Here is an 18,992-nt window from a genome sequence, read left to right as displayed (position 1 = left end):
CTTCCTCGCAGTGGAAAAAAGCAGGATTCCTTTCCATAGTGTTGTATGCTCACAGTGCCCAACTGCAAAACCAGAGCCAATACCCCATTTCACCTCAGATTTCTTGTGTAATCCTGGGCAAGCCACAGTCTAGCGTTTCCTCAGCTTCTCCAACAATAAAAGGAGCAGGGGGAAAAATTTTCCTCCCTTTCATCCTTTCTGTGTATAGTGTGAAGGAAGCTGCAGCAAGTTTGGGGCCTGTCTGTAGGAAGCAGGAAAGTGAGACGTGTAGGCTGCGAGCCCAGCACTCCCCTGCCAAGCTGTCAGCAGGCCAGTTCTTGCATTCTGCCATCACCACCACTGATGGAGAAAGGAGGGACACGCAGAGACACAGGATGGAAAACAAAGAGCCCAGCTGTATCTGAGCACCTGGAGATGTCCTCCAGGATGACCCAGCCATCCCACCACAGCTGGGAAACTTGGCTTGAGTGAAATGCTCCAAATGTTTTCTGCATGTTTACTCCTCCTGGATTTCTCCCTCCTACTCCAGTTTACAGAATCCTTCTCTCCCAGCTGCCGGAGCTGTCTGAGCTCCTGTAGAGCTAACATTTAATGACAACTGCAGAAGCCCCTAAAGTGAATTTACTGACACCCAGGTTTATATTATGATGAATATCAGTACAAAGACATGCATCTTTGTTCCTCTGGGGCAGCACTGTTTAGGTCAGGAGGAAGCCACTAGATCCGGATAGGCTGAGGATGTTCTTTGGTGTTTTGCAAAGGGCAGGTAAAGTGCAAATGTTTTCCTTCTCTAGTTCTAAGGCCATAGGACAAAATAATTTTCCTTTCCCTGCGTTCCAATTACACTTCTTCACACTTTCTCTCCCAGCTTTCAGCTAGGAAGCAGTCTCAAACTAAATATACGTAGGGACCTCTATTCTTTCTCACCCTGTATCACAAGAGAAAATGTTTACAAGTAATCTAGAAGGAGTCAGAAATTATAGAAGAAAGCATCATCTAGACACAGGTTCCCTCATCTCCTCCAAAAAATAGACACACTAAAGAAAACATATATATACAACAGCCATAGTTAAGAGTAAACCTCCTGAGGAGAAATCTGAAGTAATCTTAGCAAGGGGTAGGTTTGGTCAATGACTCACCAGGACAAGCTTCAGAAAACCTGGGTTTAGTCTCCAGGTCCATCCCTCACAGACTCTACAGATACCACTTGGTTTCTCCTCCACCATCAGATGCTCATATTTGTCCCATTCAGGTGGTATTTTCACTCTTCCTTTATCTTCCTTGCCCACTCAGAACATCCTTCTCAGCCCGAGCTAGCCCAACAGAGGCCTGAGGCGGCATGGGGCTTTCAGGCACTGCTTTGAAAAAGGTGGCTTCTTAAGTGCTAAATAATGTTTAAAACCAAATCACTGCACTGCCACTCATTAAACTGCCTGAAACAGTGCGAAAGTGTTACCATCACTGCTCCTTATCCATAGAGAAGGTGACAGTAAGACAAATAATACTTCTGTTTATATCATGCAGTTTCCCTGGCATTGCACAAAGATAATAGCAGATTTTGTTCAAAGTCATTATTCCCCAAAATATCTCAGCAACCCAACTTTGTCTACACGGCAGTTTTCTTCCTCTTCTTTCTCCCCCTTCCCCAGATAAACTCTAACCTGAACTGAACAGTTAAACCAGCACAATCTGCCATGCAGACACAAAAAGGAATGACTTTTTCAGTATGGATTAAAATCAGTGACCTTTCAGCCTGTGGTTTGCATGCTACATTTAAGACGCTCCTAAAAGTAACAATGAAAAGCAAGCCAAACTTTGGTGCGTTTAGATTTTCTATACAGGACTCCATATGCTTATTGGGAAGGTTTTCAGGGTTGGAACAGGTAGAAAAGCTTAGGATGCTCAGGGAAAGGTTAAGGTTAAATATCAAAGGAAGCGACTGTTCCAGAGCCTAGGCAGCCATGCGAAAGAGCACAGGTGCATTATAGGTATAACTGGAGAACATTATGCATTATATTATATTACATTACATTATATATAAGCTGGAGAACTTTCCTGTGTAGACAGGGCTCCACACCTGGAATTGCAACCCCAGCATTTCCAGTGCAGCCATTTCCACTGTCACGACCTCAGCGATGCTGGTTAGGGCAGGGAGCCTGCAAAAAAAAAGGGTTTTGTCAAATAGTTATGGCATATTTTAAGGGATATAAGTGCTGCAAGTAATCTAGGTGGGACTACAGAAGGAAAAAGAGAGAGAATGGCAATCCTTCAGCATTTGCTTGAGACCTTCTGCAATATCCAGGGCCCATCTGCCAAGAGCTTCTGCTCCAACAAGGACAAACAGGGCACACATGCCAGTAACTCAACTACAGGGAAATCTGGAGACATTGCAAACCCAGCGATGGGAGTGCTACAGGACTGAGACTTCCTGGCAGGGGGAGTTTAAGGGTAGAGAGGGTTCACACAGGTTTGCAAGAAGAAAACTAATATTAATAAAAGGGTGAAAAACGTCCTGCTGTTATCATTTGAAACAACATTTAAGGGTGTTCTGTGGGTGAGGGTAAAGAGCCTGTTTCTAAAGCCTCCTGCTGGCTAGCAACCTCGGGAACAGAGGGGCTGACACTGCTTGAGAAACATGTCACCGTAAAAAGTTCTGAAAACATAAAAATAGTTCAGCGGGGTTTTTCTGGTGGTGGTTCTTGGACTCTGAAAGCTTTTCTGGTTACAACTACACTCCTGCTACAGCTACCAGAACAGCAGTCATCGCATTTCCCTGCACTGTATGAGCAAGAGTTTTTCTTTAAAACCTCCATAACAGCTACCTTTGCAAAGCTGCTTGTAAAATTAACTACTCCTGGCACTGGAGCTGCACGTTATGTGTACTTATTAGTCACCAAAGTTCTGTATCAAAGAAAGGAAATATTCTGAAGGGACATGGAAATTCAGTTGCAGAGGAAGAAGATTAACATTTCCAGTATCTCAGAGGAGTCCTCTCCTCAGACCTCCTTCACCCTATGTTCCTTGTGAAGGACCATCTTTTATTACAAGCAATGCCAGTATTTCTGTGGCAATGTTAAGCAATAGCAAAAACTAAAGAATTCAGCACAAAGAATTGAAGTACCACTAAAAAAATACCTAAGCGAATCATAGAATGGCTTGGCTTGGAAGGGACCTTTAAAGCTCATCTAGTCCAACCCCCCTGCAGTGAGCAGGGACATCTTCAGCTAGATCAGCTTGCTCAGAGCCCCGTCCAACCTGACTGTGAATGTTTCCAGGGAGGGGGCATCTACCACCTCTCTGGGCAACCTGTGCCAGCGTTTTACCAACCCAAGCATAAAAAATGTCTTCCTTATATCTAGTCTGAATCTACCCTCTTTTAGTTTAAAAGCATCACCCCTTGTCCTATTGCAACAGGCCCTACTCAAAAGTTTGTGCCCATCTTTCTTATAAGCCCCCTTCAAGTATTGAAAGGCTGCTGTAAGGTCTCCCCGGAGCCTTCTCTTCTCCAGGCTGAACAACCCCAACTCTCTCAGCCTGTCCTCATAGGAGAGGGGTTCCAGCCTTCTGATCATCTTTGTGGCCTCCTCTGGACCCACTCAAGCAGGTCCATGTCTTTTCCGAGGACTCCAGAGCTGGACACAGCACTGCAGGGGAGGGGCTCACCAGAGTGGAGCAGAGGGGCAGAATCCCCTCCCTCGACCTGCTGACCACACTGTTTTTGATGCAGCCCAAGATACAGTTGGCTTTCTGGGCTGTGAGTGCACATTGTCAAACCCATGTCTGGTTTTTCATCCACCAGTACCCCCAAGTCCTTCTCCTCAGGGCTGCTCTCAATGCCTTCACCCCCCAGCCTGCATCGATACCAGGAGTTGTCCCGACCCAGGTGCAGGACATTGCACTTGGCCGTGTTGAACCCCACAAGGCTCACATGGGCCCACTTCTTGAGCTTGTCCAGGTCCCTCTGGATGGTGTCCCCTCCCTCAGACATGTCAACGGCACCACTCAGCCTGGTGTCATCTGCAAATATGCTGAGGGTGCACTTGATCCCACTGTCTGCGTTGTTGATGAAGATATCAAACAGCACTGGTCCCAGTGTGGAAACCTTGAGGGACACCACTCATCACCGATCTCCATCCAGACTTTGAGCCATTCACCACTACTCCCTGGATGTGCCCATCCAACCAATTCCTCCTCCACCAAACAGTCCATCCATCAAATCCATAGCTCTCCAATTTAGAGAGAAGGATGTTGTGAAATACCTTTCTTATAGAGAAATTAAAATGAAAAGTTGAACACAATAAGAAAAAATGTTCTGCCTCCTCCTTCTCCTTTCCCCTGACTGTGAGGTCATTGTCTAACATAAGCTGCATCTGCATAACCAACAAAACAGGCCTGTTTGTAAAGCAAGGCACTCCCCTTTCTCTATAGCTTGCAGGGACCTAAATGACAGGAAAAAGGGTAACAGGAGAAGCCTCCTCCGAATGCAATATTAATCAGACAGACCTGCCCTTGAGATAGTGAGGATGCGAGAACAGATGCTGTATGGGCCATGGAGAAATGATGTGATTTAGGGTAGCATCTTTACATGCCCCTACACTGCTCCAAGCATCTCTGCACTGTACGGGTGTCTGGGTACTGAGTAGAGCAAGAAAAGATTCTTTTGAAGGGAGAAAAAACACAACATTTATTCATATAACAGCCAAATCCTGCCTCACTTTACATCCCAACCAACTGTGGTTGACATGTAAAATAATAGTAACCTGTTACAATCTGGGTGGCAGGCCACGGAGTGTGCAACCTTTGTAGTATGATTACCATACTACATATTACCATACTCATTCCAGTGAGCACTTGGGTGTACTGAAGAAACATCGTAAACTGCTGTGATCTGTTAGCACTAGTACGTACCTCTCGTATTCATTCATACCTTAAATGACAAAGCTCACTTTCACCATTCAAAGCATCACCAAGTGAAGTAACTGTAGGACTGGAAGACGAAGAAATATTATCAGAACAACCTGGTGGTAAGCTGCTCCCTAAGTAGATTGCAGACAAGGTCACAGACAGAGGTAATTTATTTGACATTTTCAGCATTAAAAAATAAGTTTCTTTTACCTTTGAAAACTGCTCAAGATAAAGAATGTTGTAAGCAGGGGTGAAGCCATGCTTGACAAGTTACCATCTGACTAATTTTTGTAGGTGGTTAAGATGCCAGGCAAGACTTGCTCTGTCCTGGCAGGATGAGAATGTTTCTTGTACACAGTGGGAAAGGCCCCATGATATGGCTCAGTGCCATGACTATTTACATATTAAAACGGTGGATGTCGAAACCGATCCTGAACGCAATCTGTTACGTGAACTCTACCTGCCGTCTGCTCGCTGACAGCACTGGGAGTGGTTCTTGCTGGGATTACACAGCGTGCTCCTGTTGGCTGCCAAACAAAGTATAAGGAAGTTAAGGGAGGAAAAAAAGGAAGGTGACCTGTGGGGGAAAGTTGCAGACAGGTGTAACTGGGGGAAAAAAACCAACAGAGTCCTGATAAAGTTTTCTACGAGATGTATGTATCACTAGACATCAATACACACACAAATCTATTGCATTTAACATTCTCTTGGACAGTATGCGGTCAGCGCTTTGTAATATTTAAGAATACACAAATATGCCTCTACCGAGTTTGCTGTGTGGCAAATCAGGTGACTGAAACTGCCTGTACAGATGATGTTATTTCTGTGGTGGTGCAGCAGCTGCCTGAAGGTCCAGGCGTGGGACTCAGCACCTGTAGATGGCAGCATTGGTGAGCATCCCTGGGGAGACCACAGCTTCACCCAGCCCAGCGAGCACCTCTGCTGCTTCCGAAGCTTTTGTAGCAGCTTTCATTGTGGAAAACAAGGGGGGTTTTCATCATTAATTTAGGTTTCACGATCTGTACTTTTTAAATAATTTGTATTTTCTCTCTCTTGGACAAAGCACATTGGCCTGGCAGCAATAGCTCTCTGAAGAAAATTAGAACTATTTCAGCAGCTCATGGGAACTCTGGTCAGTGATAAGGGACTCGCTCCAATGGGCACTATCTAGCTATAATAAGGATCGCTGCTGTTCCTGGAAGAGTCATAATTCACAATAAGTTAGGGGTCTATGAAGGCAAAACCTGAGGTCCTGTTGCTCTGTCAACACTATATAAAGAGGGTACATTTTCTTTTGCAGGGAGTCCAAGATGAACTGTAAAATGAACAAACTTTTGGCCATACAGAACTACAAAACCTGTTCTCACTTTAGAGTCAATCTGAATTTCAAACTCCCATGTGCCAGTAGATGTCTGTTGAATTTGTGTTGCGAACAGCATGAGGGAACTGATCAGGTCGGACTGTATCCACAGTGATAAGCAAACTTGACAACACTATTTCTGTGAGATTCTCTACCATTATTTCTTACAAACTGGTTTTTGGGCTGGATTTTCTGCTCCTAGCATCCGTTCACTTCTTTACACAGTTTGCACCTTACAAACCTCTAGTGTCCAGAAGAGGAGCTGAAAGTCTTGATCAGGGCTCTCATTCAGCTTGGGGGACTTCAACCACCCCGACATTTGCTGGAAAAGCAGCACGGCGAGCTGTAGGCAATCCAGGAGACTCCTGGAGTGCATTGAGGATAAATAACTTCTGAAGGCAGGTAATAAACAGCCCTCCCAGAGGGGCTGCATTGCTGGACCCGTTACTCACCAACACAAGTGAGCTAATCGGCGATGGCAGGACTGCAGGCGGCCTGGGCTGCTGCGGTCACCCACTGGTGGGGTTCACAGTCCTGAGGGATATGGGTCAGGCAAAGAGTAAAGCCAGGACCCTGAATTTTAGGAAAGCAAAATTCCAGCTGTTTAAGCAGTTAGTCAATAGGACCCCCTGGGAAGTTGCCCTCAGGGACAAGGGAGCAGAACAGAGCTGGCAGATCTTTAAGGACGCTTTCCATAGAGTGCAAGAGCTCTCGATCCCCAGGTGTAAGAAATCAGGAAGGGACAGTAAGAGACCAGCATGGATGAGTCAAGACCTGCTGGTCAAACTAAAGGGCAAGAAGGAAATACGCAGGCAGTGGAAGCAGGGACAGGTATCCTGGGAAGAGTGTAGGGACGTTACTGGTTGTGTAAGGACGGGTTCAGGAAGGCCAAGGTGCGGCCAGAGCTGAACTTGGCAAGGGATGCAAAGAATAGTAAGAAGGGCTTCTATAGGTATGTCAGCCAGAAAAGGAAGGGCAAAGAAAGTATTACCCCCCGATGAACACAACTGGCAAACTGGTAACAACGGACGAGGAGAAGGCTGAGGTACTCAACAACTTTTTTGCCATGGTCTTCACTGGCAACCTCTGTTCCCACACCTCTCGAGTGGATGGGCCTCAAGGCAGGGGCTGGGGGAGCAAAGTCCCTCCCACCGTAAGAGCAGATCAGGTTCGAGACCACCTGAGGACCTGAACATACATACGACTGTGGGACCTGATGAGGTGTGTTCCAGAGCCCTGAGGGAATTGGCTGATGTAGTTGCCAAGCCACTCCCCGTGATATTTGAAAAGCCATGGCAGTCAGGTGAAGTCCCCAGTGACTGGGAAAAGGGAAACATTGCACCCATTTCTAAAAAGGGGAGAAAGGAAGATCCTGAGAACCACCGACCTGTCAGCCTCACCTCTGTGCCTGGGAAGACCATGGAACAAATCCTCCTAGAAGCTGTGCCAAGGCACATGGAGGACAGGGAGGTGATTCGAGACAGCCAGCCTGGCTTCACCAAGGGCAAGTCTTGCCTGACCAACCTAGCAGCCTTCTACAGTGGAGTGACTACATGTGCTGGGTTTGTGTGGTGGGGTTTTTGGTAGTGGGGGAGGGGGCTACAGTGGTGGCCCCTGTGAGAAGCTTCTCGAAGCTCCCCCAGCTCCAGATGGGACCCACCTCTGGCCAAGGCCGAGGCAATTAGAAACAGTGGCTGTGCCTCTGCGATAATGTATTTAAGAAGGGGAATCCAGGAGGTGGAGATGGAGTTGTGAGGAGGAAATCTGTGTGAACACTGAGGTCATGGAAGAAAGGAGAAGGAAGCAGAGGGAGGTGCACCAGTGCAGAGCCCCCCTGCATCCCATGGTGAGATGGAAGGGCCATCCCCCCCTGCCACCCACAGAGATCACCAGGGGAGCGGAGGCCAACCTATGGCCTGGGGAGGACCCCGCACTGGAGCAAGTGGCTGCACCCAAAGAAGGCTGGGACTCTGAGGGAAGAAGAAGCCCCCACTGCTGTAGTCTGGCACTGGGAAGACTGCAACATGCCAGGGTGACCCATGCTGGAGTGGCTTTGGGAGAGCTGCATCCCATGGGCAGGACTCACATCGGAGAAAGTTTGTGGAGGGCTGTCTCCCGTGAGAGGGGAACCATGCTGAAGCAGAAGAATGCAAGGAGTCACCCTTCCTGAGGAGGAAGCAGCAGCTGAACTGGCTGCATGCCCCATACCCTCCCCCCTGCACCGCTGGAGCGGGGAAGGCAGAGAGATTGGGAGCAGAGCTGAGCCCAGGAAGAAGGGAGGGGTGGGGGAAATATGTTTTTAAGATGTGGTAATGCTTCTCACTGTCCTACTCTGTTAAGTGTTGTTGTCGTTAGTGCCTAAATTAAAGTTATGTTCATTTTTTCTTCCCCTAACGAGTCTGCCTTTTGCTCATGACCATAATGGATGACTCACCCCTCCCTGTCCTTATCTCAATTCTCGAGCCCTTTGCTTTATTTTCTCCTTCCAGCTCTGGGGGTGTGAGCAGCTACGTGGTGCTCAGTTGCCCTCTGAGCTCAAACCACAACACTACATCAGTGGACAAGGGAAGAGCTACGGATGTCATCTATCTGGAGTTCTGCAAGGCCTTTGACACAATTTCCCACAACATCCTTCTCTCTAAATTGGAGAGCTATGGATTTGATGGATGGACTGTTTGGTGGAGGAGGAATTGGTTGGATGGGCACATCCAGGGAGTAGTGGTGAATGGCTCAAAGTCTGGATGGAGATCGGTGATGAGTGGTGTCCCTCAAGGTTTCCACACTGGGACCAGTGCTGTTTGATATCTTCATCAACAACGCAGACAGTGGGATCAAGTGCACCCTCAGCATATTTGCAGATGACACCAGGCTGAGTGGTGCCGTTGACATGTCTGAGGGAGGGGACACCATCCAGAGGGACCTGGACAAGCTCAAGAAGTGGGCCCATGTGAGCCTTGTGGGGTTCAACACGGCCAAGTGCAATGTCCTGCACCTGGGTCGGGACAACTCCTGGTATCGATGCAGGCTGGGGGGTGAAGGCATTGAGAGCAGCCCTGAGGAGAAGGACTTGGGGGTACTGGTGGATGAAAAACCAGACATGGGTTTGACAATGTGCACTCACAGCCCAGAAAGCCAACTGTATCTTGGGCTGCATCAAAAACAGTGTGGTCAGCAGGTCGAGGGAGGGGATTCTGCCCCTCTGCTCCACTCTGGTGAGCCCCTCCCCTGCAGTGCTGTGTCCAGCTCTGGAGTCCTCGGAAAAGACATGGACCTGCTTGAGTGGGTCCAGAGGAGGCCACAAAGATGATCAGAGGGCTGGAACCCCTCTCCTATGAGGACAGGCTGAGAGAGTTGGGGTTGTTCAGCCTGGAGAAGAGAAGGCTCCGGGGAGACCTTACAGCAGCCTTTCAATACTTGAAGGGGGCTTATAAGAAAGATGGGCACAAACTTTTGAGTAGAGCCTGTTGCAATAGGACAAAGGGTGATGCTTTTAAACTAAAAGAGGGTAGATTCAGACTAGATATAAGGAAGACATTTTTTATGCTTGGGTTGGTAAAACGCTGGCGCAGGTTGCCCAGAGAGGTGGTAGATGCCTCATCCCTGGAAACATTCACAGTCAGGTTGGATGGGGCTCTGAGTAAGCTGATCTAGCTGAAGATGTCCCTGCTCACTGCAGGGGGATTGGACTAGATGAGCTTTAAAGGTCCCTTCTGACCCAAATGATCCTATAATTCTGTGATCAGACACGTGGCATATTCTGGACTCTACGGTTTCCTTTCACCCATCTTTCTCCAACACTAAGTGTATGCATCAAACATACAATATTTGCACAACACAAATACATACTAGACATGAATTTTGACAGAATGATACAGCAGGCACACACAGGCACAGGAATGTGATGCTAAAGCACCATTCAGGAGTTCAGAACTTATGCAGAAGAATTTATGTAAGGCTAATAGTTGTACTAATGAAGTACCAGCATGGCATCAATCCAATTAAAATAGAGAAGACATGGTGTTCTGCTTAGGAAACAGAAGGATTAAGGTTTCATTACTTCTTGGTCTTCTATGAGATCAGGCAGTTGTTTCAGCCAGTGCAGAGCTCTGCCAAAGAGGAGGACATGCCAGAGTTAAGGTCTTGGTCCTCTTCACTCCAGAAGAAAATGGGGCCTTTACAAGAAACTTCTATCAGCTTTATCTTCAGTTTACTGTCTTTGTTTCAGAAACAGGCCAGCTTTGAAGTTAGCTTTGGTATAGTGATTTCCACCACCCTCTGCCACACACACATCCAGCATTTCTGAGTTTTCCTTGCTGCTATCTTCCCTGAGCCATTTTGTAAAACAAGTGTTTAAACTCCTCAGCGTGGCTCCTAAATTGAAATAAGATCTGACAGAGAGTGCAGAGATGGCTGGGGTAAATTCAGGCCATAGGAAAACAGTTTAGAAACCAAATTATGGAACTCTAGCCAAACTGAAAGGTGACAAGTGTTACCTGTCATTGCTAGGGGAGGTAAGTGACTACAAAGGCAGGAACACCACAGAGCACAGGCTCTTCTGGGGGGTTTTTAGCCATATGCAAGGAGAAATGCTGCAGATGCAAAATTCTGAGAAATCACACAGAAGATTGAAGTCCTCCCTGTTTGGTGCTGACAGCATTGAAACACATGGAGAGAGCAAAGCAGGAAAGGAAGGTGGTCGAGAAGGAGCAAACGAGAAAGTCTCGGAGTCTTAGGAGGGGAAAGAGTGAGGACAGCAAAATAAGCATTGTAAAGAACATGAAATTAAATGAACAGAATTCAGATCCCATGGGAAAGAAATTCATAGAAGCCTCCAGTCCTTAAACAAAACATACCTAAGACATAAACTGCCCTAATGTAGAAGTGGCAGGGAGAAAGAGACTAAATCATGAGGTTCTTCAGCAATCTCCCCCATAGAGAGGAAGCGTGTAGATTGTGGGAAAAGAGATAAAAATTACAAGCAACAATAGTACAGATGTATAGAGATAAAAATCAGAGAGGCCACGGCAGAAAGTAAAATACAACTAGCACAGAGAAAAAAGATGATAATTGCACTGGTACAATATTAGTAAAATGAAAACAAGTGAGGAATAGATCTATTAAGAGGCTGTGAAACCTCTTTATTAGACATCACCAAACAAGCAGCATTTAATGAATTTTTTGCTTCAGTGCCTATTAAAAGATCACTGTGAATCCAGGAGTCAACAGAATTAACATCAGCAATATCAGAGATAACCTTGGGCTAGAATTCAGAAAGAAAAGAACAGATAAGCTATGTTGTTTTTAGTTGGATGAAGTTAATCCAGCAAAATTTAGAAGACCCCTCAAAGCCATCAGCAGGGGTATCTCCAACTTGTGCAGGACTAGCACATTTCCAGAAGAGTCGTAAAGACAGTGTCTATCTTTGAAAAGGGGAAAGGGAGGAGTCAGAGTTATGACTTGCTTCCTTCAACTTCAATTCCAAGAAAAAACAGAACTAACAAACCATTTGGGAGCACCTACCAGGTAATCGAGAGGTAGGTACCATCCAGCTCACATCTGTCACAAACAGGGCCAAAGAAGCATGTGGCAATTACTTTTTATGACAAAGACCTTGCAGAGAGACAAGGCAAGCACAAGGAACCACATACGCTGACTCTGCTGAGGGCTTTAACACTGTTTCATTTGACCTTGGCAAAAATCAAACTAGGAAAAATATGGTCTGGATGAAAATATTACAGAATATCTGTGATATTCATCATACAACTGCATCAGTAGCTGCAGTATTCATCCAGATTAGCAGTCTGAAGGAAGGAGGATTGAGAGGAGAGGTGGGAACAGTATTAGCTTCTGAAAAGAGAGAAGGAATAACCTACCTTCCATGCCCTTGGTAAACAGCACAAGAAGTACAGGGATCAAATCACAGCAAGAGGAAGGTCCGGGTTAGCCATGAGGAAAAACTTTACAATGATATGGGTAGCTGGAATAGATACTAAAGGAGTTTGAGGAATCAGCCTTACCAGAGGTTTTAGGAGGTCAGGTAAAACAAACACCTCTCAGATTTATTGTACACAGTCAGTTCTGTCCTGAGGCTGGGGCATGGGGCAGCTGACCTCTTGAGGTCCCTTTTCTCCTTTGTTTACCTTAATCTGAACACTTCTTTATGAAAGAATTACATTAGTTTTCTAGGATGTCCAGTAGTATAGAGAGGTGAACTAGTGCAGATGAACAGAAGTACAAACTGACCAGCTTCTCTCTCTTGCCCAGGCTGAAAATATTCAAATATTCACCAAGGAGAAAAAAAAAAAAAAAAAAGATAAAAGAAGTAGATAAGGCTGTTGAACCACCTGACTTTTGTAATATCAGACATCACTAAAAGAAAAAAAAAACACAAACATTCTTAAAGAGGGCAGCATCAACAACTAATACAATCTCTTAAAAACTGTAAGCAACAGAGGAGTTTTCAGTGGCTTCAGAAAGTCTTTCATTTACAGAATCACAGAATCATCTCGGTTGGAAAGGACCTTGAAAGATCATCTAGTCCAACCATTAACCCAGCACTGACAGATCCCAACTCCACCAGATCCCTCAGCGCTATGTCGACCCGACTCTTAAACCCCTCCAGGGATGGGGACTCCACCACTGCCCTGGGCAGCCCATTCCAACGCCTGACTACCCGTTCTGTAAAGAAATGCTTCCTAATATCCAGTCTAAACCTTCCCTGGTGCAGCTTGAGGCCATTCCCTCTTGTCCTGGCGCTGGTTCCTTGGCTCAAGAGACTCATCCCCCCTCTCTGCACCCTCCTTTCAGGGAGTTGTAGAGGGCCATGAGGTCTCCCCTCAGCCTCCTCTTCTCCAGACTAAACCCCCCCAGTTCCCTCAGCCGCTCCCCATCAGACCTGTGCTCCAGACCCTGCACCAGCTCCATTGCCCTTCTCTGGACACGCTCGAGTCATTCAATGGCCTTTTTGGAGTGAGGGGCCCAAAACTGAACCCACTCATCGAGGGGCAGCCTCACCAGTGCCGAGCACAGGGGTAAGATCCCTTCCCCGTCCCTGCTGGCCACGCTAGTGCTGATACAAGCCAGGATGCCATTGGCCTTCTTGGCCACCTGGACACACTGCTGGCTCATGTTCAGCTGGCTGGCAATCAACACCCCCAGGTCCCTCTCTGCCAGGCAGCTCTCCAGCCACTCCTCCCCAAGCCTGTAGCGCTGCTGGGGGATTTAGAGGACAGTGGAGATTCAAAGGACAAATGGGAGGGGTGAGAAAAAACTAAGACTCCCCAACCTTCCCATAATTTCTTTCCTCCATTTCTGTGAACGATCTGGAAGTCCAACACACCTTTCTTTTCTGTAAGCACCCCAGAATGGCCACACACAGGTACCCAACCCATAAGCAGAGAGCCTCCTTTCTCTCCCAAGTGACCTAGGACTTGCCAGAAGTGACCTGGTGCTGCTTTTTCCCCCTCCAGCTCTTGAGACTCCTCTCACCTGATGGGTCCAGGACTCTGTGAGAGAGCGAGATTTGCAATGCCTCACCTAGGATTCGCCATGCCCCACAGATCTCCCCAGCGTTTCTTCTCTGTCTATGATGGATCTTCTAACCCCGGCAAGTAATTCCATGCCTTTTCATGCAGCCTCTTGAGCAATTCGTCATGTTCCCCCATCTGAGCAGTTAAGCCTTCTTTCCCCTTCAGAAAGATTTCCACTTATATTACCAAGTTCTCCTGATCCATCATCACTGCTATAACTTTGAAAACACATTCCAATCGTTTCTATAGTTTCTGATTTTTCTCCCCATTTGCTATGTAAGCCTTGGAAAAAAAATAACAGATGTCAACATTGACTGACAGGAAAGCAATAACCTAGACAAGGCACAGCTTTTTGGCATTTTTAATCATTCTTGTGCATAAACCCTCTCCACACAGGAGAGGGAGAAGCCACAAGGTTAGGAAGGGCTTGGTCATGTCCCAAAGGGCTGGTGTTGCTCTGTGTGTTCCAGAGGTGAGAGGATGTCCACCCAGGCATGGCACACACTCTTCCCCTCTGACTTCAGGCTTCCCATCTCCCAAAGCTGTTCATTGTCTGTACTCTAGGTTTCCTCCCCCTTCCTCCGCAGCTGGTCTTCAAACCCTGTCCAACCAGCGGCATGGCCGCAGCAGGACAGCCTCCAGTGCTGCCCTGGAATCACACACGTGTCTCATTGTGGATTTGTACCCAGCCTGGACAGGAAGCAAGTTTGGGCCACTGCCCAAACCAGTGAGACCTCCCAGTGTGCCTCGCGGGAGGGCTGTTCTGGGAAATGCCAGGGAGGTCCTGCTAGCCCACATAATGGTCATGTAATGGGAGACCTGACACCAGCAGGCAGATCTGGATAGGGAGGGAATGAAACTAGAGGCAGCATCGCCTGATGAGTAGGGCATGGTCTGAGAGTCTGGAGACTTGTATCCTGGTTGTATTCTCAGTTCAGCAGCTGATCTACTGAATAACTTTTCCATGTGCTTTGGTTTTTCCACCTATAAAAGGGTGGGAATTAATCTTGCTTTCCTCCAAAATTCTTTCAAGTCCACCAGTAAAGCACACTACTTAACAGCTACACGCTAGTTCCATCAGTTCATCAGAGAGGCAGGCTAAAGCTTCCTCCCATTACAATCACAGTCTAGCTTTTGTTCTTTTATGCCCTAAAGGACTTTTAGGATGCACTGCCAGCTCGTATGAGTGGGCACAGGGGGCAATACAGTTTTGCTCTACACAGTCCGACACGAGAGAAGCCGTGCTGACCTCTGTTATTATTGTGAGAAGACACCATAGCTCAGGAACTACCCAAAACCAAATGGAAAATAAAGGGAAAACATAACATGAATGAAGGATTCTTAGCAATTGGACAATAACAAGCCAAAGTGGAAAGTTTAAAGCGGCTAATCACAAACAAAGAGCTTGCACTTTATCTGCCAAGACTGAAAAAATCAACCTCAAGAAGGCATGCCAGGGAAAAAGACATCTATAAAGGGGCAATAGCTCTGTGTCTGGCAGCACTAGTAGGTGTAGGCTGTAACAGGTTATTAAGCAGCTTGGCTTTGAGAAAAACCAAATGTTTATTTCCAAGCCTCTAAAAACAGCAGGCTGAAATATGACCATGAGCCTACTTAGTCAGGACTCCTTGTTTTTGAACTAAAAGGTATGTCTTAGTCTGTGAATAATTTGAAATCAAAAGAATGCAAGTGATAGCTAAATCTATGACAGTTAACTTTAGCAAGAAGCTGTGGAAGGGACTTGGTGTACTGCCTGGTCAAAGGGAGACCACGCAAGACACTCGCCTCAGAGAGGCAGGTGTGGGGAAATCTGCCCGTGCCTCCTCTCTGAAGTGGCTCTATTTGCAATACGAAGGTCCTGTTCCTGGAGGACTAGAGAGGGAAAACAGAGAAGCCACATCCTGTGGATTTCAGCTGACTGGGAAGCAGGAGCCAGACCTGCTCTTGTTTTCAAACATTGCAACCTGTTTGGGGAGCCAAAAGGAAGGGAGACCTAGAGAAACAACAGCCAGGCTCTCAAGCTATCCTCCTGAAATTCAGCAACACCACCCTCTCCTTTGGCAACATGATTGGCACATCCTCTCTGCACTGTCTTTGCCAGGAGTGAGGACATGAAGCCCACTGCTTACCTTGTGCTCCATCCCAAACCATCTGGATGTGAGAAGCAGAATACTTGTTTCCATCCTTTATTTTTAGCCCTTGTAAGTGATTAATAATGGTGATTTGGGACCTAGGGAAACAAAAAAAGGTGGAAGAGGAGGGATGGGGGAAAGGATGGAGGGAAGAAGTTGTTATAGCAGAAATTAAAAAAGCTCAAGTTCTTAGCAGTCAAATTTCCAAGAAATCCATGATGTTAGAGGCAGTCTGTGCTCATCAGCCTTTGCTTAAATATTTACTTTGGCTCCATGACTGCCCCTGGCCCAGGCTCTTGGCGCCATGATGTCACTGTAAGAAGCCAGCACCCGACCCCTGGTAGGAGCAGTGGTCATCAGGCTGGCTTTCTGGCACTGTCCTGGGTTAGTCATTGGCTACCCTGCTCCCCATTATCACACCAACATGTCCAGAGGGAGCAGGCCAGCCTTTGGCTCTAACCTTATTTCCCTGCTGTCTGCACTAGGAACCCTCCTTTATTTGCTCTGTAACTGTAAAAAAGCATCCAAAAGGACTTCTGAAGAGTTTACAAATTGCGGGGACAATCCACTCTGGAAGAGGTGGGAACAAACAGCTTTGAATTCAAAGACCAAGCTCATCAGTAACTTGGTATTCCTGTATGGTGGGATACTATCAGTGATAACGAAGAGTCTTACTTAGAGAAGAAGCAAAAATCACTCACCCCCTCCCTTAAGATAGGTGAGCAGTTAGGAAGAGTAAAGTGAAACATTGTGATATCTTATACACACAATCTGAGGAGCATCATGGCCGCCTTAAATGGCCATAAGTGGTCAGAAACAGAACTGTATTTTCAGTTTATGTGATGATGCTCTACCTGTGCCTGTCTGCTAGTCATCAGTTTCTCTTTACTCCTGAAATCTGTTTGTCAGTCTTGACATAAGAAAAGAGGATTCAAAGATACCAAATTTGCAAAAGTTTCATAGAAATAGATAGCTAGTTGAGGAGAGAAACCTTACTAGTATTCCCATAAAAAGGAAGGGAGAGGCAGGACCTGAACTCTTCTTGGAGAGTCTGGTCTCTAAGAGAATCTGTACAGGCCAAGACCCATTATGTGAGCCTCATGGCTAGGCAACTTTTTAAAACAGAACTTCTCTCTTATTAGGCACTGAAGATTCCACTTGTAAAAGACAGATCCACTGGAGAACATCTTTGTTCTCACCTCTGCCCAGCAGCTACGAGCTAGGTCTCTTATAAACCACAGTCTGACAGCTACACCAAAACAGTCATCCAAGAGTGACTTGTTGAAAGAGCAACTTCCAGAAGTGCTTCAGCATTCACTTCTTGAGACCAGGTATTTAAATGAGACTGGCAGTCAGATAAGCATCAAAATAAAGGGCTGGATTTCTTAAACATCTCAGTGGTCTAAGTACGGACAGACCGGTCCTGGGGGTCACACTGGAGAAGCACAAGTCCAGCTGCTGGGTGTTCATAGCATTAGGATATCTGCCTTCTCTCCACTGACATGTGCACTGTCTAGAAATGTTGCCTTTCCCTTGGGGAAGGTCCTTCCAACAGCCTGAGGCAGCCCAAGCCTGCTGAGGCGAGGATGGCTCACAGACAGGTCACAGGCTGCACTCCAGTGAGGCAGCTGCACAGGAGCTGGCTAACAGGGGTCCCATCCAGGGGACGCTGTACAGCACAGCACACTCTTACAGAGTGTCTCAGTGTCTCAAACTCAGAGTTTGCCTCAAAGGTGAGACCAGGAGGCTGAGGGGAGACCTCATGGCCCTCTACAACTACCTGAAAGGAGGTTGCAGAGAGCTGGAGATGAGCCTCTTTAACCAAGTAATAAGTGATAAGAGGGAATGGCCTCAAGTTGTGCCAGGGAAGGTTTAGACTAGATATTAGGAAGTATTTCTTTCCAGAATGGGTAGTCAGGCATTGGAATGGGCTGCCCAGGGCAGTGGTTGAATCCCCATCCCTGGAGGTGTTCAAGAATTGGGTTGACATAGCACTGAGGGATCTGGTGTAGTTGGGATCTGTCAGTGCTGGGTTAACGGTTGGACTAGATGATCTTCAAGGTCCCTTCCAACCGAGATGATTCTGTGATTCTGTGAACATCCTTTGACTGCAGTACTATAATTTCTGGTGCCCCAGATCCTCCATTCACCAAACGTCACTGGTGGCATTACTGGTACAGCACCAAACCTTTTCAGTAGCCTGGTTGGGAAGACAAGAATGAAGGTGTGTATCTCTTCTATTTTCATTCCAAACTGCATTCAGTTTACATGGACACATCCTGCAAAAAAAGAAGCTGATGCTCCACACGGAGGACCAGGGGATGGCTAGGACAGCTTAGCCAGAGAAGTGCAGGTCCAACAGGAAGGGCTGAGACACGGCTGCACTGCTCCTGCTTTGACAGCAGCCTATTGCGTGGCCCTGGACATGTTTTTTCACCTTTCTGCCTCCTGTGAACAGCAGTTGATGGTACATGCCCGTGTGCTGGCACATTTCTAGACTGGACCTGCAGAGCTCTTCTGCACGTCCCTCACCTCCGCTTCTGCCCTCCACTCTCTCTGGCAGAAATCTCTGCAGAAATTCAGGAGAGCAGACATAAATACTAACACTTCTTCCACAGTGCAAGTTCAAGCTGGCCTGAGAGCAGAATTTAAAATATAATTTAAAAAGCAAGCAACATATTCTTAAACACAGACCATAAAGAGACAAGCGCCCGTCGCCTGGCACAGCTGGGAACTGCACCGCCGTTACTGCCAGGTGAGGTCAGCAGCTTCTTGTTTCAGTGGAGATGAAATGGCAACCCTATGCCAAATTGAGTCAGGTACCACCCGGGCGGTTTAAGTGAGTTCCAGTGTCCTCCAAGCCCTATCCCCTCTCCCTCCACACTTCTCCCTGCCTGCCTTCCTGCATCTTTTACACCATCTCTACCATAGTATACAAGGGTTCCTTGTCACCAAGTTCTCATCTTGCTCTCTTATAATGAAAAACAGCTGTGGCAGGCATGTCCCAAACAAAGCCTTACACATTCCTGGTGGAACTGCCTCCTCACCGCCAAAACCCCCAGACTT

Source organism: Strix uralensis, chromosome 15, assembly GCF_047716275.1.
Source record: "Strix uralensis isolate ZFMK-TIS-50842 chromosome 15, bStrUra1, whole genome shotgun sequence".
Classification (NCBI taxonomy): domain Eukaryota; kingdom Metazoa; phylum Chordata; class Aves; order Strigiformes; family Strigidae; genus Strix; species Strix uralensis.
Note: the sequence above shows the minus strand (reverse complement) of the source record.